Here is a 22,567-nt window from a genome sequence, read left to right as displayed (position 1 = left end):
TTCATGCCATACAATCAATCGTGTTTATCTTCACAAGCTTCTGAATAAGACATCTTATGAGCTCCTGAAAGCGCAAGTGCTCCCTAGGTGGTTTTGATAATTGATGACAACATATCTCTTGTTGGACTAACACTTCTATCTAGCATGTTTCAGATAAGTTCAACAATGGAGTGGCATGGACTAAAGGTTGTGGGAACTCCTTCAAGATGCTAAGGACAAGGGATTGGCTAAAGCTTCAAGCTCAAGACTCTTCACTTTTACATTTTGGTGATCCAAGATCACATTGAGTCCATAGGAAAAGCCAATACTATCAAGGAGGGATGAGGTGTTGCTTAATGAGCCTCTTGCTTCATGTGCTTAATGATATGCTCCAAAATCCTCAACTACTTTCCCATATCCACATATGACCTAGACCCTAAGCCAAACTCGGTCCTACCGATTCTTCCTATCCGGCGCCACCGAGTTTCACTTGTCATAAGCCACTGCCAAACCCTAATCAGCTTGGTATCACCGATGGGATCTCGATCTCACCGAGATGGGCTTGCAAACTCTCGGTTACCCATTGCAATATTCTCGGTCCCACCGAGATATGCAATCGGTCCCACCGAGTTTGCTTGACCAAATCTCAGTTTCACTTATTACCCAAATCGGTCCCACCGAGTTTGAGTAATCGGTCAAACCGAGTTTTGGATTTACCCTAACCCTAGCACATCGGTCCCACCGAGTTGATCCAGTCGGTCCCACCGAAATCACTAACGGTCACTAGGTTTACATTTTCGGTCCAACCGAGTTTATTGATTCGGTCCCACCGAGATTGGAAAACTGTGTAACGGTTGGATTCTGTGTGGAGGCTATATATACCCCTCCACCTCCTCTTCATTCATGGAGAGAGCCATCAGAACACACACACCATTCCAACTCATATGTTCTGAGAGAGAACCACCTACTCATGTGTTGAGACCAAGATATTCCATTCCTACCATATGAATCTTGATCTCTAGCCTTCCCAAGTTGCTTTCCACTCAAATCTTCTTTCCACCAAATCCAAATCCTATGAGAGAGAGTTGAGTGTTGGGGAGACTATCATTTGAAGCACAAGAGCAAGGAGTTCATTACCTACACACCATTTGTTACTTCTTGGAGAGTGGTGTCTCCTAGATTGGCTAGGTGTCACTTGGGAGCCACCGACAAGATTGTGGAGTTGAACCAAGGAGTTTGTAAGGGCAAGGAGATCGCCTACTTCGTGAAGATCTACCGCTAGTGAGGCAAGTCCTTCGTGGGCGATGTCCATGGTGGGATAGACAAGGTTGCTTCTTCGTGGACCCTTTGTGGGCGGTTGCTTCTTCGTGGACCCTTCATGGGTGGAGCCCTGTGTGGACTCGCGCAACCGTTGCCCTTGGGTGGAGCCCTGTGTGGACTCGCGCAACCGTTACCCTTCGTGGGTTGAAGTCTCCATCAACGTGGATGTAGGATAGCACCACCTATCCGAACCACGGGAAAAACATCTGTGTCTCCAATTGCGTTTGATCTCTCCAAATTCTTCCCTTTACATTCTTGCAAGTTGCATGCTTTACATTCCGCTGCTCATATAATCTTTGCATGCTTGCTTGATATGTATTGTGTGTGCTGAAATTATGCCTAAACCCCACTTAAACCGAAAAAGCTTAAAAATTGCAACTTTAGCACTAAGTGTCTAATCACCCCCCCTTTAAACACATCTACTTCTAGATCCTACAAGTGGTATCAGAGCTTTGGTTTCCATTGCCTTGGTTTAATCACCATTGGAGGAAGATGGATGTGTCTACTCTAGGGAGTCTTAGACATAGAGTGCCTATTCTTGATGGAAAGTATTTTCATGAGTGGAAAAATGAGATGCTTGTAATCTTCAATCAATATCATTTGAACAAGTATATTGCTAGCCCTTGTGCACCCCATATTGATCCCTTGCATCCTACCCTAGATGAAGATATTGACATGATTCGCAATCTTAGAACTATTGAGCTCATCATTAGAGGATTGCCCAAAGATTTGATTGCTAGTTTGCCTACTCAAAATTGCGCCTATACTACATGGAAATTTCTTGAGGAACGGTTTCCCAATCACTCCTTGAAAACTTTGGATGAAATTCTCCATAAATCTATTGCCTTGAGTAAGATGAACTCTAGTGATCCTAGTTTTGGAAAATGTCTTCTTGAACTTGCCAATCTTAAGCATGCTAAAGGAGATGTTGGAATCATTAATGATATCATACTCAAAGCTATAAGAATTCATAAAAGTAACCACTTTGATCATTTATCTAATGAATTACCCTCTCTAGGAAATGATGAGTCACGAGATCATGATGAACATGAATATTATGATGATGATGATAGTGACTCCGATCTTGATAATGCAATGAGACGTTTTGGTCTTATGGCAAATCTTCGGGGATATGAATCAGGAGGAAAGGAATGGGTTCTTGATAGTGGATGCACTGATCATATGACCGGAGATGAAGAGATGTTCCGTGAACTTGCTGAAAACAACGGCCCTCGAAAATATGTCACCTTTGGTGATAATTCAAAGGGTAAAGTGGTTGGCCTTGGTAAGGTGGCCATCTCACATGATAGTTCCATTCAAAATGTCATGCTCGTTGAATCTCTTGGCTACAACTTACTTTCAGTATCTAGACTTGCTAATTTCGGTTTGAATGTCCTATTTACTGAGGTAGATTGCCAAGTATTTCGTCGAGACAATCATAAAATGGTCTTTACGGGTATGCGTAGAAGTGATCTTTACATTGTCGATTTCTCTAAAAAGGCACAACCTAAAACTTGCTTTGTTGCTAAATCTTCAAAAGGCTGGTTGTGGCATAGACGACTAGGTCACGTTGGCATGAGAAACCTTGACAAGCTTATTAAAGGAAATCATATCCTTGGAGTTAACGATGTCATATTTGATAAGGATAGACTTTGCAGTGCTTGTCAAGCAGGTAAACAGGTTGGAGGAAGACATCCCGTGAAGAACATCATGACCACAAGGAGGCCACTCGAGTTGCTTCACATGGATCTTTTTGGTCCCAATGCCTACAAGAGTCTCGGTGGAAATTCTTTTGGTCTAGTTATAGTTGATGATTTTTCAAGATTTACGTGGGTGTTCTTTCTTAATGACAAGTCGCAGGTCCAGAAGATCTTCAGAAACTTCGCTAGGAAAGCCCAAAATCAGTTTGATGTGAAGATCAAGAAGGTTCGGAGTGACAATGGAACGGAGTTCAAGAACGCAAATGTGGACACCTTTCTTGACGAAGAAGGGATTTCACACAAGTTCTCGGCTACATACACACCTCAACAAAATGGAGTTGTTGACAGGAAGAACCGGACGCTCATCGAAATGGCAAGAACAATGCTTGATGAATACAAGACGCCAAAGCACTTTTGGGCAGAAGCGGTTGAGACAGCTTGTCACGCAACAAATCGCTTATATCTTCACAAGCTACTCGGCAAGACGGCATACGAGCTCCTCACCGGTAACAAGCCTCAAGTTGGATACTTTCGAGTATTCGGCTCAAAGTGCTACATTCTTGATAAGCATCCTCGTTCAAAGTTTGCTCCTAAATCTCATGAAGGTTTTCTACTTGGTTATGGATCAAACTCTCACACTTACCGTGTCTACAACAATTTCACCCGAAAGGTTGAAGAGACGGTAGATGTGAAGTTTGATGAATCTAATGGCTCGCAAGTAGAGAAATTGCCAATTGATGTAGGAGACAAAGACCCTTCAGAAGCAATTCAAGATTTGTCCATTGGCAAAATTCGTCCAACAGAGGTGAAGGAGAGTACTTCATCCGTCCAAGTGGAAGCTTCTACTTCACAACAAGGTGAACCAAGAATCGACACAGAAGCATCCACAAGTGGGACACACCAAGATGAAGAAAACGAGGAAGTACGTCAAGATGAACATCAACAACCTCCTTCTCCACCACGACAAGAGAACGACGACGTCAACAATGAAGAAGGCCAAGAAGAAGAACAAGATGAAGAAGATGTTCAACAAAGACCCAAGCAAAAGCTCTCACGAGTTCGAGCAAGAATTGCCAAAGATCATCCCGTCGAGCAAATTCTCAATGGTATACAAACTGGGAGAATCACTCGCTCAAAAACTCGTTTAGCTAACTTTTGTGAAAACTATTCATTCATCTCTAGCATTGAACCAATGAAGGTTGAAGAAGCATTGGAAGATCCGGATTGGATAAACGCTATGCATGAAGAGCTACATAATTTTGAGAGAAACCAAGTTTGGACATTGGTTGAGAAGCCCGACAACAACCACAACATCATTGCTACCAAATGGGTGTTTCGCAACAAGCAAGATGAAGATGGACAAGTGGTCCGCAACAAAGCACGTCTCGTCGCCCAAGGATACACACAAGTCGAAGGTATGGACTATGGTGAGACGTATGCTCCCGTTGCTAGACTTGAGTCCATTGCATCTTACTTGCCTATGCTAATCACCATAATATCACCTTGTACCAAATGGACATTAAAAGTGCTTTTCTAAATGGAGAAATAGAGGAGGAAGTTTATGTCAAACAACCTCCCGGCTTTGTCAATCCTAAGAAACCAAATCATGTTTACAAACTTCACAAAGCTCTTTATGGTCTTAAACAAGCTCCTAGAGCATGGTATAAATGCTTGACCAAATTCCTTACTACAAGTGGTTTTGAAATTGGTAAAATTGATTCTACTCTTTTTACAAAAAGGGTTAATGGAGAACTATTTGTATGCCAAATTTATGTTGATGACATCATATTTGGTTCAAATAACCCTCTCTTTAGTGAAAAGTTTGGAAAGCTAATGTCAGAGAAGTTTGAGATGTCTATGATGAGTGAACTCAAATTCTTTCTCGGGTTGCAAATCAAGCAAACTAAGGAAGGTACATTTGTCTCTCAAACAAAGTACACCAAGGACTTATTCAAGAAGTTCAATATGCAAGAATGCAAAGGTATGTCTACACCCATGCCTACTAGTGGACATAATGATTTGACCAAAGATGGTGAACCTGTTGATCAAAAGGTTTATCGCTCTATGATTGGTTCATTGTTATACCTATGTGCTTCAAGTCCCGATATTATGCTAAGTGTGTGCATGTGTGCACGATATCAAGCTGCTCCTAAAGATTGTCATCTTAAGGCTGTGAAAAGGATAGTGAGATATTTAATCCATACACCAAATTTTGGCATTTGGTATCCTAAGAGGTCTTCTTTTGATCTTGTTGGCTATTCCGACTCAGATTATGCCGGAGACAAGGTTGATAGAAAGTCCACTTCAGGTACTTGTCAATTTCTTGGTAGATCTCTTGTGTCTTGGTCTTCCAAGAAACAAAACTCGGTATCCTTATCCACCGCCGAAGCGGAATACATTGCCGTTGGTTCATGTTGTGCTCAATTACTTTGGATGACCCAAACTCTTAAAGATTATGGGATTTATGTGAAACATGTTCCACTGCTTTGTGACAATGAAAGTGCTATCAAAGTTGGTCATAATCCTATACAACATTCTCGAACTAAGCATATTGAAGTTCATCATCATTTCATTCGAGATCATGTTGCTAAGGGTGACATCAACCTTAAGCATGTTCGCACCGATAAGCAATTAGCGGATATATTCACTAAACCGCTTGATGAGAAAGTGTTTTGCAGGTTGAGAGGAGAATTGAACATCATTGATGCTTCGAACTTAGAGTAGAAACTCCATTGGATACATGCAAGACATGAGCTTATAACTAATCCATGATGTATCTCTTATGATAACTATCTTATGTCTTGGATATATTTGCACCTTGCATGTTGTCTAACCCATGTAGGTGCTTGGTTGAATCTAATTCCATGAGATTGCGACTCACTCACATCTTGAGCAATCTCTACAAGACCAAGACTCTACACAATAGTGGTTGAAGACAAGGAAGCACAAAACCATTCAAACATATCCTTTGACAAATTCTATGTTAAGCTTCATGATTGTCATTTTTGGATACACAAGTGCTCTTCCTTGCAAGAACTAACCCATGTAGGTAGATGAACTCAAACTCCAAGTGGTGCTCCCAACTCCTGATGAACTACATCAACCCTGAGCACCCACACAAGTTCAACTACATGAGCAAGAACCACATCACCACCCAAGGTATGTCATTCCATCTTAGAGAAGCTTTACTCCAAGACATGAGTCAAAGCAACTCAACAAGATGTGAATACATCAAGATGCTTAAACGAAAAATGGTAACCCCATTTTGAGCTTAAACGATGAGTATGACCTATGATCAAGTGTCCTCACTTGACTCCTAAGTCAATATACTCTAACATAGGTGACTATGTCACCGCCCAATTCTAGATGAAGTTCTCTTGTGTCCTTTTCTGAGTTATTGCATTTGTTCCTAGCATATTTGTTTCCTTCTCTCTCAAACAAAAAAAACTTCATCTAGAAACTCTCACTCTTTTCCTTTTTGTTCTTGTTCTGCATATTTCTGCATCAAATTCCTTGCAAATCCTTCAGCTAATTCTTTGCAAATCTTCGTGAGATCTTACTTGACTAATGAGCTGATGTGACAAGTGTTTTTCTCTGTATAAACTCGGTTTCACCGACTTGCAAATTTCGGTCAAACCGAATCTTTTCGGTACCACCGAAATATGCCACTCGGTGCCACCGACTTTGCAATCAGAAAACCACTTTGCCACTTGTTCTACATTTCTTCTGATCCAGCTCCACTCAATGACTCTTGTCCTCCACAAGCATCACAATTTTATCCTCTGCTTTGTACTAAATCTCAAGGACCAAACCTATTCGACGGATTCCAGGAAAAACCTTCTTGGAAATTGATGTCAAAGGGGGAGAGAGAGTTCACATCAAAGCTTGTAGGAGAGAGAGATCACATCAAGGGAGAGAAACAGTCTCAAGGACCAAACCTACAAGAGAGAAAGTATTAAGGGGGAGAGAGAGACCTCTAGGGGGAGAGAAATACTCAAGGATCCCAGATGCTTGATGTTCAAGAGGAGAGATGCCACATGTCCTTCTAGGGGAAAGACATGTTCATATGAACTCATTTGAATTAAGTTCTATTCAGCTCTGATTTTATTCTTGGGGACATGTTGAATCAAATGTGCTACCTTGTACTCACTCTCTGCATGTCATCCTAGTCTTGGCATTCTTGTGGTTTCCTTTGTTTGCTCTGGCTAGTGGACGTACCTGTGTTATCTAACCTTGTTTGTGCAGGTTCATTCCATCCTAAGCCAACTCGAGACCACAAGGTAAGTATATGCATCAAAATCATGAGTATGAGGAGTTCTTGCTTATGTACATACTGTTTGCAAGAAGGACTCATGAGCATGAAGGTATTTTTCCTTAATAATCTTTTGCTCTGATGCATATGGCCAAGATACATGTAACACATTGCCTACTCTGTCATGATTATGCTCTCACATGCCTCTATATTTCATATTTACATGAGTGCATACATGTAGGGGGAGCCTATGCTTGCTACATGTTCTTCCAAAGCTTTACTTGATGTTCTGTATATCTTTATCTAAAGCTTTGATGTATGTTGCCATCAATTACCAAAAAGGGGGAGATTGAAAGCGCAAGTGCTCCCTAGGTGGTTTTGATAATTGATGACAACATATCTCTTGTTGGACTAACACTTCTATCTAGCATGTTTCAGATAAGTTCAACAATGGAGTGGCATGGACTAAAGGTTGTGGGAACTCCTTCAAGATGCTAAGGACAAGGGATTGGCTAAAGCTTCAAGCTCAAGACTCTTCACTTTTACATTTTGGTGATCCAAGATCACATTGAGTCCATAGGAAAAGCCAATACTATCAAGGAGGGATGAGGTGTTGCTTAATGAGCCTCTTGCTTCATGTGCTTAATGATATGCTCCAAAATTCTCAACTACTTTCCCATATCCACATATGACCTAGACCCTAAGCCAAACTCGGTCCTACCGATTCTTCCTATCCGGCGCCACCGAGTTTCACTTGTCATAAGCCACTGCCAAACCCTAATCAGCTCGGTATCACCGATGGGATCTCGGTCTCACCGAGATGGGCTTGCAAACTCTCGGTTACCCATTGCAATATTCTCGGTCCCACCGAGATATGCAATCGGTCCCATCGAGTTTGCTTGACCAAATCTCAGTTTCACTTATTACCCAAATCGGTCCCACCGAGTTTGAGTAATCGGTCAAACCGAGTTTTGGATTTACCCTAACCCTAGCACATCGGTCCCACCGAGTTGATCCAGTCGGTCCCACCAAAATCACTAACGGTCACTAGGTTTACATTTTCGGTCCGACCGAGTTTATTGATTCGGTCCCACCGAGATTGGAAAACTGTGTAACGGTTAGATTTTGTGTGGAGGCTATATATACCCCTCCACCTCCTTCTCATTCGAAGAGAGAGCTATCAGAACACACACACCATTCCAACTCATATGTTCTGAGAGAGAACCACCTACTCATGTGTTGAGACCAAGATATTCCATTCCTACCATATGAATCTTGATCTCTAGCCTTCCCAAGTTGCTTTCCACTCAAATCTTCTTTCCACCAAATCCAAATCCTATGAGAGAGAGTTGAGTGTTGGGGAGACTATCATTTGAAGCACAAGAGCAAGGAGTTCATTACCTACACACCATTTGTTACTTCTTGGAGAGTGGTGTCTCCTAGATTGGCTAGGTGTCACTTGGGAGCCTCCGACAAGATTGTAGAGTTGAACCAGGAGTTTGTAAGGGCAAGGAGATCGCCTACTTCGTGAAGATCTACCGCTAGTGAGGCAAGTCCTTCGTGGGCGATGGCCATGGTGGGATAGACAAGGTTGCTTCTTCATGGACCCTTTGTGGGTGGTTGCTTCTTCGTGGACCCTTCGTGGGTGGAGCCCTGTGTGGACTCGCGCAACCGTTGCCCTTGGGTGGAGCCCTGTGTGGAATCGCGCAACCGTTACCCTTCGTGGGTTGAAGTCTCCATCAACGTGGATGTAGGATAGCACCACCTATCCGAACCACGGGAAAAACATCCGTGTCTACAATTGCGTTTGATCTCTCCAAACCCTTCCCTTTACATTCTTGCAAGTTGCATGCTTTACATTCCGCTGCTCATATACTCTTTGCATGCTTGCTTGATATGTATTGTGTGTGCTGAAATTGTGCCTAAACCCCACTTAAACCGAAAAAGCTTAAAAATTGCAACTTTAGCACTAAGTGTCTAATCACCCCCCCTTTAGACACATCTACTTCTAGATCCTACAGCTCCTTACTGGCAAGAAGCCAAATGTCAGTTACTTTAGAGTATTTGGCGCCAGGTGCTGGATCAAGGACCCACATCACACCTCAAAGTTTGCACCAAAAGCACATGAGGGTTTTATGCTTGGATATGGAAAGGATTCGCACTCCTACAGAGTCTTCAATATCTTTCATTACAAAGTGGTTGAAACAGTGGATGTGCGGTTCGATGAGACCAACGGTTCACAAAGAGAGCAACTGCCAAATGTGCTAGATGAAGTTCCATCCAGTGAATCAATCAAGCTAATGGGAACTGGAGAAATTATACCTTCTGAAGCTCATCCTGAAGAAGAACTTATCATCTCAGCACCTGATCAACATGAAGACAATGCTCAGCCTGAAGACATTCCTTCTAACAACGACAATGATCAGCAAGAGCAAAATCTTCGCCCTGTACATCCTCGCGTTGCCAATGAAGTGCAGATTGAAAGAATAATTGATAGCATCAATGCACCCGGTCCACTCACTCGTTCAACGGCGACTCAGCTAGCAAATTTCTGTGGGCACTTCGCATTCGTCTCAATAACAAAGCCCAAGAAAGTTGAAGAAGCCTTCATGGAACCTGAATGGATTCAAGCTATGCAAGACGAGCTTCAACAGTTTGAGCTGAATAATGTATGAGAACTGGTCAAGCGTCCCGATCCTCGAAAGCACAACATAATAGGCACCAAATGGATATACTGCAACAAGCTAGATGAGCATGATCGAGTTGTCAGAAACAAAGCTCGTCTCATTGCTTAAGGATATACTCAAGTGGAAGGCACTGACTTCGATGAAACATTTGCTCCTGTGGCCAGACTTGAAGCCATACGCATACTGCTGGCCTATGCAAATCATCACAACATACTTCTTTATCAAATGGATGTGAAGAGTGCCTTCCTCAATGGCAAGATTAAAGAAGAAGTGTATGTTGCACAACCTCCTGGCTTTGAAGATCCAAAACATCCTGACATGGTATACAAGCTCAACAAGGCACTGTATGGCCTCAAACAAGCCCCTCGGGCCTGGTATGACACACTCAAATACTTCCTGAAGAGCAAAGGATTCATAACTGGTTCTCTCGACCCCACTCTCTTCACGAAGACATATGATGGTGAACTGTTTGTGTGCCAAATATATGTGGATGACATTATCTTCGGCTGCACCAATCAGAAGTACAGTGAAGAGTTTGGATATATGATGCAAGAGCAATATCAAATGTATATGATGGGAGAGCTGAAGTTCTTTCTCGGTCTTCAAATACGACAGCAACGCAACGGCATCTTCATATCTCAAGAGAAGTATCTCAAAGATTGCCTGAAGAAGTTCAGTATGCAAGACTGCAAAGGCTTCACGACGCCAATGCCAGCCAAGCATCATCTGGGTCCTGACGACAATGGTAAAGAGTTCAATCAAAAGGTATACCGCTCCATGATTGGTTCTTTACTTTATCTATGTGCATCTAGGCTAGATATTATGCTTAGTGTTTGCATGTGTGCTCGATTTCAAGCGGCACCAAAGGAGTCGCATCACTTAGCTGTGAAGTGAATTCTTCGATATTTGGCTCACACCCCAACTCTAGGATTATGGTATCCAAAGGGCTTAGAGTTTGATCTGGTTGGATTCTCGGATGCTGATTATGCTGGTGACGAAGTTGATCGCAAGTCTACATCAGGCACATGTCACTTTCTAGGACGATCACTTGTATGTTGGTCTTCAAAGAAGCAGAACTATGTATCTCTCTCCACTGCTGAATCTGAATACATTGTTGCTGGATCTTGCTGCGCTCAGCTTCTGTGGATGAAGCAAACGATCAAAGACTATGGCCTTCATATGAAGAAAGTGCCACTCTACTGCGACAACGAAAGCGCCATCAAGATTGCCAATAACCCAGTTCAGCACTCGAAGACAAAGCACATTGAAATTCGTCATCACTTTCTCAGAGATCATGTTGTGAAGGAAGATATTGATATCATACACATCAACACTGAAGAGCAATTGGCATATATCTTCACCAAGCCCTTGGATGAGAAGAGATTTTGCAAGTTACGGTGTGAGCTAAATATCCTGGAATCCTCAAATGTCCTGTGATCAGGCACACATCCTAACCCTTATGCATATTGATGACTTAGATGTGCAACACACGAAGTAAAGTATATCTTCAATCAATGAAGACATACATTCTAAGTGTGAATACATTAATGTGGAATTTGACTTCGGAGCGCCACGATAATTGTGTGCCATGTCTGGGTCTACTACTTCCTATACGGTGGGTAACGCCACCACCAAATGTTCTATTTTGAAGTGTTTCACTCATGGCGTTACCTTGCTATGTCTTCCCATTTGGTTTGGCTTCAATCTCAACATGTATTCATGATTATCTTCACTATGTTGATTATATATATACTAGTGTTCTGTCCTCTACAACATTCACTTATAGCTATGTCTTCTTGTTGAATCTTTTGAACTAAGTGAATGTGATCGGACCCTAACCTCTCTATGCTTTCTATCTCAAATTCTATCTCTCCAAATCATATGCATTCTATTGAAACTGTCGAATGTCTTCTCTGTGTCCTTGTCAGCAGAAGATACAGAGACAACCATTGAGTCCGTTTTCAATGCTCATTCCTCCACATGAAACCCGGAGAAGTGGGAACGACCACCCGACAATCCAGGCGTGCGTGGGACGTGGAACAAACCCCAAAATTCCGCATAATGGCCACGTGTTCCTCAGATGCGAATCGCTAGGGGCATCTATGTAATAACGCAGTGCCGCCCCTGTACCTATAAATACACACTTCACGACAGTCATTATCTCTTCTTCCACTCTTGCACGAACCCTAGCGCCACCGCTAGCCCTCGACGACGCCGGCGGCGAAGCGCTTCACTGCCGCAACCTCGCCGACGCCGTCTTCACGCCGACCGTGGACATCATCCTCTCCGCCGTTGCCGTAGGTGTCCTCCGTTGCCAAGTTAGGGCACGGAAGATCGAACTGCTCGGCCTCATCTTCCACTCCGTCTAGAAGTTCTTAGTGTGGTAAATAAAACTTCCTTTTTACGGCACTGTTGATCCTATGGCTTTGTCACTTTCTACCACAAGCAGCTTCTATTCACACAAGTTAGATCTCTCTCATACTGCATCTCATAACATGCCTAGTATATTCACTTATGCTTCACAAAGTAGTTAGATTCCTCACTTGTACTGATCTCTGGATTCGTACAAATCTGGAACCAACTCCTTATCTATGAGTGAATGTCTTCGCACGATGAGGTCAATGTCTTCTAAACTGATTTATATTCAAAATCTTCTGAGAATGCATATGACCTCTTCCCCTTCCCTCGCACCTTACTGCTGTCACAGGTACATCTCCGTGGGAGAATCCCTTGGTTCTCATAGTCTGCATTCATTTGCAGAATTCTTACAGCATCATATAAATTCTCCCAAAGCAAGTTCCTGTTTGTCCAGCAAGCGAAAAGCTTTGAAGCCTTTGAACGTGTTGAAGCCTTTCAGTTTAAAGTTCATGGCTTCAGAGAAATCAGCAAGGAAGGGTGGCAGAAAGCATCATGGAGAAACATCTAGAGATCTTCCAGATGACCTCTCAGAACTGTACAAGACAGATCCTGAAGAGGATTATAATCAGCGCAAGACCCGAATCCAATGGATTCGAAGATATTGGGCAGAACAATGGTTCAAGTACCAATTTGTAACCCAGGAATATGCTGAGAAAAATGCCATCAAGAGACCGTGGGGAGACATCCTATACAAGAATCTTCAACTCGGGTCCAGAGATGAAGCCATGGAACAAGGCTTCTATCCCTGCATGGTCCGTGGGCCACAGCCTATTGATGCACACCCATCGTCACTACTATGGTGTCGTGACGACATTCTGTTCAAGCGCAACTTCCAGTTTACCCAGAACTCAGCGAAGAAAAACAAGAAGACATTGGGACTAGACTTCAACCCTGGTCCCTCAGCTCCAAGGGCTGATGGCACACGAGATGCAGAACCCAATGTCATCGGTCCTTTCTACAACCTTGAAGGCCTCATCACCCATATCTTGGTTCAAGGGACTGCAGTGAATGAGCCTGCAGCTGACGCTGAATCAGATGAAGCGCCTGCAGCACCGAAGCCAAAGAAGTTGAAGAAGCCTAAAGCTTCAAAGCCTACCCCTTCACCAAAAATCTCACGAGCGAAGCCACTGGCAACTGCACCTCCTAAATACAGTGTGCAGTCCGAAGATTTATCACGCATCTCCAAGCCCCAGAAGGTCAAGATGCCTCTGCCACACACCGACCAAGAGCTAACAGTTGCTGCCATTCTGCGCAATGATGCCATTGATCTGTCAAGTGATGAAGATCTTGCAGATGACGCTCTTGAGCAACTCATCAAGAGCAAAGAAGAAGCAGAAATCTTCAATGATCTGCCTCTCTTTGATGTGACAATCATCCACAACTTCATTGATGAGTGGTTTGACACGCCAAACATCAGCTTCAAAGATCTGCAGCTACCCATTGGCCTCAGTGTCGCCTTCCATGGCACCATTGCTTCAGAGCTAGCTATCGCCCAGCGCATTGTTGAACTGAAGCAGAAGATTGACTTTGAGAAATCTTAGTTCAAGAAGCATATGGCCAAGCTCAGCGTGCAAGAGGTGAACAACTTCAAGATTATGCTGCACGAGCTCAAGGAAGACTTTCTCAAGAAACGTGCAGAAGCTCAGGGTTCGCGTGAGCGCATGAAGGTTCTGGCTGACAGATGTGTGCAAGCCTACAATGAGGCTGAGAAGCGCAAGGCCCTTGGGCGTCCTGGCATCGACCCCAGGATGGCCGCAAAGAAGAAGAAGCCCGCTACGGCTAAACCCGACGCACCAAGGCAGGAAGCAGATCCCATTGTCTTCCCAGCTAGAATGACTGGCTCGAAGCCAAAGGCCAGGTCAACCGCTTCAGAACTGAAGAAGACCAGGACTGCTGAGGCTGAAGCAAGGAAGACAAAACATCCTGAAGCCTCTGCTACTGCCCCTGCCAAGAAGAAAAGAAAGACCAAGAAGGAACGAGCTGCTCACACAGAGCCCTTAATTGTTGAACCCATTTCCATGGTTCACCCCGACGCCGATCCACAAGAACGTCAACTGACTGTCCATGAGCCTGCTTTCACAAAGGCTCATGAAGCTGAAGACTTTCCAGCAGCTGATCCCATCGCTGCTGAAGACATTGGTCACCATGACCGTGTAGAAGATGGTGCAGTCCTTCCTCAGCTCGAGCACAGCGAACTCCTCAGCATTGGTCGTCCTCTGACGCCAATCGCTCAGGATGCTTCATGGGCTGATCGCCCACAAGAGGAAGAAGACTTTGAGGTCCAGCCAACTCCAACTACACAGGTGTCGCCTGCGTTGTGCAGGCTTCGCAAAGGACCAAGGCCTCCAGTCTCTGCGTCTGAAGCTGAATCTACTGAAGACATTCCGGCTGCATCAGCCGATGAAGAAGAAGTCCCACAAGCTGCTACTCCCCTGTCCCACCAAGAAGATGTCCATGAACATCTTGAGGCTTCCACCACCAACACCACTGAAGCCACTGACGCTGTCATGGCTGAAGCTAATGTGGAGCCCTCACCAACAAAAGCACCAGAAGACAGTGAAGCCACTGATCCCGCCGCTTCTGTTCCTGCGTCTGCTGCCGGTCCCCAGTTCGACTATCATGTTGAGCACAGGCCTCAGGTACAGAAGTCAATCCCAAGATTGCCAAGGTTCCCAGGTCCTGCATCAGCACCTGGCTCCTTCAATATCAATGGCTTCAGAGCAGACAACACATTCTTCAACAGCTCCAGGAACCCCTACTCCAGGGAAAGAATATCATCTGATCGGTTTTAGAGTTATCCGCAGCGAAGCTATTACTCATGCGTTCTTTACAAACAAGGTCGCATCTTCCCACACAAGCGCCTTGACATTGAAGCAATAGCTGGTCTGCCCTGTCTGGAAGAAGCTCTGGATTGCTTCAAAGAGGTTGGACTGCTGCCGTTCGTCACTGACCAAGAGCATTGGAATGAAGAGTTGCTGCTCCAATTCTTTGCCACACTTCACATCTGCGGGTATAGCAGAGATCCGAAGACTTGGGTCCTGGAGTGGATGACAGGAAACGTTCATCACGAAGCCAAAGCCTTTGACATCATTGAGCTCACTGGTTTTCCCACTCCTGGTGATCTCTACGAGCATGGCTGTCAGCTTCATAGTGAAGCTATTGAGAGCATCTTTCAGAAGACTGAACCTAATATGAGTCAGATGCTCAGTATGATGAAGCCATTGCCCCAAGATGCTGCTTATCCCACGGAGTTCTTCGTTGAAGACCTTGAGTATCTGCCAAGAACCATTTATCACATCATAAGGCAAACTCTCTGGCCAATCAAAGGACATTCTCCCCATGCCAAGCTGGAAGGTGCAATGAAGACTTTGGTCTTCTACATTCTTCATGGAAAATGCTTCAATACACAAGATTTCTTCATTCGCCAACTTGCTGCATCTGGCTCTGATCTGTTTGGTTTGAAGTTCTACGCCCCTTGGGTGATGCGGCTGATCAAACTTCACTCCGCTATCTCATATCAGTCCTTGGCCCGCAACCATCGGATCTTTTTGCCTGATGTGGATATGTCTATTGAAGCCATCTATCCTGAGCCTGCCAAGGAACCTCTAAGTCTTCAGAATGCAGAGCATCAGAGTTTTTCTCAGAACATTGAAGGAGTTGAAGCAGTCGCTCGTGTGTATCCTTTGGCTGGCACTACACGTGCACCGCATCCTGCTCTCACTGAAGCCACTGACAGTACAACTGCTCCACGACCCAAGAAGCGCACTCGTGTTCTCAACGACCGAGAGCTTCTTGTGGCTCTTCATCAGAAACAGGATAGGCATCATGACAGGCTGAAGCGTCAGATGCAAAGCCTCTTGGTGGATGTTAATCGCATTCGCAATCTTGCCACCAAGAATGCTTTTGTTGCCCATGAAACCTCTCGCCGCACATGGAAAGGGCTAACGCTGATGTGTTCTGAAGATGATCTTCAAGAGGATGGCTTCACTAAGCGCTTCAAGTTTGACTCCACACCTCCTCGAAGGGCAGTGCTGCGACGAACTCCATCCCTTGAAGACTCTGAGTTCTCTTCCTCTGCTGGAACTGTGAATGCCAGAGTGATCGAGGATGAAGACGATGCTACTTCACCGCCACCTCCTTCAGCATGCTTCGACTCTGCTCCAAGCTCTTCAGCACCGCCAAACACCACCAACGACCCTGCTGCTTCACCTACTACTCATGGGAACGAGTAGATGCTCTATGTCTTCAAACCTTTTTGGTCCTTACTGACAAAAGGGGGAGAAGCATATGAGGTTGATAGTCTTCAAGCGGGTCCATATGGGCGGGTACTTTATATTTTGCTTCGTGCTTACAACTCTCGTTTTGCTACATTTGGTTCTTTGAGTTGTAACACTTAAACTCGATGGTCGTCTGCTACTTATCTGCCACCTTGTGTTGCGATGATAAATTCCGCATGTGCGACGATAAATTCCGCACTTAGATCATTCTGCAGACGTCCATTTTCCATTATGCATGTCATTATCTTCATATACTTTCACATGCATAGTGGATTGTCATCATAAGTTAAAGTGGATCTCCACAAGTACAACCTTCCATGTGCATTTGCATTTCAAAAGCAAATTACTTATATGCACATCTTCAGGGGGAGCCCTTGCAACTTATGAAGACAATTCCTTATCATTTACAATTTCATAGATTATATTCCCCGTTGAAAACTTCAACTAGTTTGTCATCAATCACCAAAAAGGGGGAGATTGTAAGTGCATCTAGTGCCACCCCTAGTTGGTTTTGGAGTATTGACGACAAACCTAGTTGAGGGACTAATGTGTTTGTGAGAATTGCAGGATAACATAGGTAGAAGTCCCTCATTGATTCGGTTTTCCTACCAGAGATGACCCCTAAAAATGTATGAAGACATTGAAGTCAAAGGTGGTATATGAAGATATTCACATTGAAGACTATGACAAGAGAAGACACCACATGAAGCCTATGGAGCTCGAAGACTTAGATCTTTCGTAGTTCTCTTTCTTCTGTGTTGAGTCATAGGAACCACCGTACTATTAAGTGGGGTCCAAGAGAACCAGTCAGAATGACTGAAGTGATGCTTAAACAAAACCTATGTCTTCGAGTGAAGACTATGAGAGCGAATCTTGTCCAGAGTCGGACAAGTCAGCTTTGCTTGTAGCCCAAGTAAAGTTGTCGTGTGAGTTTGAAATCTGACCGTTGGAACACGTGTCAGTTCCTTAGTGACCCAGGGTCATTTCAGACAAATCAGGTCGGGTTGCCAAGTGGCTATAAATAGCCCACCCCCTATAACCATAAATGGTTGGCTGCTCAGATTCAGAGTACGGCTTTTGTCGTTTGAGAGCAACCCACCTCGAAGCCTTTGAGAGAGAATTCCTTGCGAGGATAAAGCCCTAACCACCCAGAGCCAAAGAGAATTAGGCATCACTTAAGTCTTCTTGTCTGTGTGATCTGAAGACTTATTACACTTGAGGACTGTGCATCCTCCAGCCGGTTAGGCGTCGCGTTCTGAGCATCCAAGAGACATTGTGGATTGCCGGTGAACAAAGTCTGTGAAGGTTTGGGAGTCTACCTTGAAGACTTACCAGAGTGATTGGGCGAGGTCTATGTGACCTTAGCTCAAGGGAAATACGGTGAGGACTGGGTGTCCTGAGCTGCGTGTTCAGGACTGGGTGTCCGGGATTGTGTGTCCTAAGGTTTAAATACCTAGCCGCCCTAACCAGACGTACAGTTGTCACAGCAACTGGAACTGGTCCAACAAATCATTGTCTTCAGCGAGTTACTAGTTTCATCTTCCCTTCCCTTTACTTACTGTTACTCCTTGTGAAGTCATTGTATGTTCGAACTATCTTTTGTCTTCACTGAGTGACTGCGTGTTCTGTGTGGCTTCACAATATCTTCCTACTTGATCCTTACTACATTGCTGCTATTAGTCATTGTGCTTTTACTCTATTGAATACTTGACTATGGCTTGCCTAGTGTAGTCTACCTTCCGCTGCAGGGTAATAGGTTTATTTCTATCGTTTGTCTTCATAACTTCCATGTTTTGAAGAATTTCATAAAAATCGCCTATTCACCCCCCCTCTATTCGATATAACGCACTTTCAATATCTTTTACCTTTGGGGACATGTCTACATCCAATAGAGTACTCAGTACTCACTCTCTACATGTCATCCCAGTCTTGGTACTCTTGTGGTTTCTTTTGTTTGCTCTGGCTTGTAGATGTATCTGTGTTATCTAACCTTGTTTACTCAGGTTCATTCCTTCCTAAGCCAACTCAAGACCACAGGGTAAGTATATGCATCACACTCATGTGCATGAGGATTTCTTGTTGATTTACATATTGTTTGCAAGAAGGACTCATGAGCATGAAGGTACATTTCCTATATTCACATATTTTGCTCTGATGCATATAGCCAAGATACATGTAACACATTGCTTACTCTATCATGCTCATGCATTCACATGCTCCTATATTCCATATTTGCATGATTGCATACATATAGGGGGAGCCTATGCATGTTACATGTCTTTCCAAAGCTTTACTGGTTATTCTCTATATCTTTATCTAAAGCTTTGATGTATGTTGTCATCAATTACCAAAAAGGGGGAGATTGAAAGCACAAGTGCTCCCTGGGTGATTTTGGTAATTAATGTCAACATATCTCTTGTTGGACTAATGTTTTCATCTAGTATGTTTCAGATAAGTTCAACAATGGAGTGGCGTGGACTAGAGGATGTGGAACCCCTTCAAGATGATAAGGACAAAGGATTGGCTCGAGCTCAAAGCTTAGGACTCTACATTTTCTATTTTAGTGATCCAAGATCACATTGAGTCCATAGGGAAGCCAATACTATTAAAAGGGGATGAGGTGTTGCTTAATGGCTTGCTTGCTCAAAGTGCTTAGTGATATGCTCCAAAGCCCTCAACCACTTTCTCACATCCACATATGTCCCAAACCAAAAGTCAAACTCGTCCTTACCGAAATTTCCTATCTGGCGCCACTGAGTTCACTTGACATAACCACTGCCAGAAACCCTAGTCAATTCAGTCTCACCGATGGGATCTCGGTCTCACTGAGATGGGCTTGCCGATTCTCTATTGCCTATTGCAGTAATGGAGGTCTCACCGAAATATGCAATCGGTCTCACCGAGTTTGCTTGGCCAACTCTCTATTTTGCTTATTACCCAAATCGGTCCCACCGAGGTTGTGTAATCGGTCCAACCGAGATAAGGCTTTACCCTAACCCTAGCACATCGGTCCTACCGAGTTGACCATATCGGTCCCACCGAAAATCCTAACGTTCACATTTTGAACTAAATCGTTCTGACCGAGTTTTCTGATTCGGTCCCATCAAGTTTGGTGATTTGTGTGTAACGGCTAGATTTTGTGTGGAGGCTATATATAGCCCTCCACCCACTCTTCATTCATGAAGAGAGCCATCAGAACATGCCTACACTTCCAACATACATTTTCTAAGAGAGAACCACCTACACTTGTGTTGAGGTCAAGATATTCCATTCCAACCACATAAATCTTGATCTCTAGCCTTCCCCAAGTTGCTTTCCACTCAAAACATCTTTCCACCAAATCCAATCCTATGAGAGAGAGTTGTGTGTTGGGGAGACTATCATTTGAAGCACAAGAGCAAGGAGTTCATCATCAACACACCGTCCATTACCTTTTGGAGAGTGGTGTCTCCTAGATTGGTTAGGTGTCACTTGGGAGCCTCCGTCAAGATTGTGGAGTTGAACCAAGGAGTTTCTACGGGTAAGGAGATCGCCTACTTCGTGAAGATCTACCCTGGTGAGGCAAGTCCTTCGTGGGCGATGGCCATGGTGGGATAGACAAGGTTGCTTCTTCATGGACCCTTCGTGGGTGGAGCCCTCCGTGGACTCGCTCAACCATTACCCTTCGTGGGTTGAAGTCTCCATCAACATGGATGTACGATAGCACCATCTATCGGAACCATGCCAAAAATCTCCGTGTCTCCAATTGCGTTTGCACACTCAAATCACATCCCTTTACATTTTTGCAACTTGCATGATTTACTTTTTGCTGCTCATATACTCGTGTCATGCTTGCTTGGTATGTATTGTGAATGTTTAAACTTGTGCTAAAACGCCACTTCAACTTAAAGAAATTAAAAAATGTAACTTTTCTTACTAAGAGTCTATTCACCCCCCTCTAGACACCTCTTCTTGGTCCTTTCACTTCCTTCCTATGCCCGCCACTAGATGTGATAGTAATTTACAACATTCCAATACGACAAGGTGGGGGTGTGGGCTTTTGAGAAGTCGGGTGTCTACACTATAAAGTCACCATACCTGTCTCTAATGACTCAAAAGGAGTGAATGCTATGGAGGAAGGAACAACTACGGGTACCTCGACGATAGATGAACAGTTATGTAAGTCGGGTGGAAACTAAAGGTGGTGCCAAAAACCAGAGTGTTTCTAGTGAAGAGTGACTAAAGGAATTCTACCAAATGAATGCTCATTGCATAGATGACATATTCGTGATAGATATCAACGCAAGCTTTGTTTGGCAATGAACGAGCATATGAAGCATATACGCACTGATTCACTGTTCACACGCCAAACGCTTTTGGGATGAAGCTCAGAAGTGGTTTGCCTACCACGACTTCACCTGCTTACTTGGTCACGTGACATTGTCAGCGCCCCAATGTTCTCCAATGGTGATAGAGCAGAGATAGTGTTGATCATGTGGTATATTTGGCATTCCCGAAATAGATGGACCCATGAGGGCGAACATGTTGATCCGGCAAATTCATTACGAACTATCAATGAAAATTTGGCTATCCTGGAGCTACCACAGGAACATGCACTCACTAGTAGAGAAATGGGTAGCCCCAACTTTAGTTGGTGGCACACCATTTCCAACCAACGCCACCACAATATTGTTTTTTCAAATAGTGGTGGCATTTTGCATATTTGGCACGTCACGACAAACTGGCCCAGCCCATTTAGTTAGTATTGGTGTTGCCTTTTTTTCAAACAGACCACAAATTGGCCCATTTGTATTGACCGGGCACAATCTAATGCTTGTGATGTATTTCTATCAACGTCATAGGTAATTAATTTAGTGTTTGCATGGTGATTCCTAGTACACCATAAATAATTTTGAATCTTTTATAATCTAGAGTATTTTTATTGTTTTTTGAGTGTTTTTTTAACTTAAGTTTGTTTATTGATTTTAAGTATTTATATAATTTTGACTCTTTAATGTTTTTGAGTCTTTTATTTTTCTAAAACTTTTATAATTTTGAGTCTTTCCATTATTTTGAGTTTATTTATTGTTTTTTGAGTTTCTTCCTCTTTTTAAGTATTTTATTATTCTGAATCTTTTATACTTTTGAGTCTTTTCTTGTTTTCGAGTCTTTTCATAATTTTGAGTCATTTATTATTTCAAGTCTGTTTATTGTTTTAAGTCTTTCTATTATTTTGAATCTTCTATAATTTTGAGTCTGTTGTTTTTTTAGTATTCTATTTTTTAAAAATCTTTCATATTTTTAGACTTTTATTTTTTAGAATATTTTAATTTTGAATTTTTTATTGTTTTTTATCCTTTTTATGAAAAAGGATGCATTCAATAGCTTGCCATCACATTGTGTGACTTCTACTCACTTCATTCACTACTATTCATTGAAAATATTTGGAGACCATGAAAGTTCTAAACAGAGGAGCTAACTGCAGTCCCCTCCACATTTTCTCATCCAGGCTTGGGACCGGCAAAGGCAGTGTTAAACTACAAAACTACAAAATACAAAAAAATTTAGCAAACACCACAACCAATCATTCAGCTAAGCAACAAGCCACACAATCAACCAAAGGCAGTATTAGCATGACACACAATTGGCAATAAATATTCACGCAATGTTTTCACAAGATCGTAACACAGACATAGTTCAAAATCCCATGGAAACACCGCTGAAATTATGCTTACCTCACTAGCAGAATCGCGGTTCAAATCATGTGTGCCCACACGAGCAGAGACACCGCTCACAACTCACAAGAGCACAACCAGAGGTTCAAATTACACATAAACAAAGAGCATCACACGTAATGGGGATTAAAAATTGAACACACAAAAGAAGTACTAAAGACCCAATGAGGGGCTGCGACATCGAAGACAAACTAGTCAGACGGCATCTAATCCATACGGA

This window comes from Triticum dicoccoides, chromosome 3A, assembly GCF_002162155.2.
Source record: "Triticum dicoccoides isolate Atlit2015 ecotype Zavitan chromosome 3A, WEW_v2.0, whole genome shotgun sequence".
Taxonomy (NCBI): Eukaryota; Viridiplantae; Streptophyta; class Magnoliopsida; order Poales; family Poaceae; genus Triticum; species Triticum dicoccoides.
Note: the sequence above shows the minus strand (reverse complement) of the source record.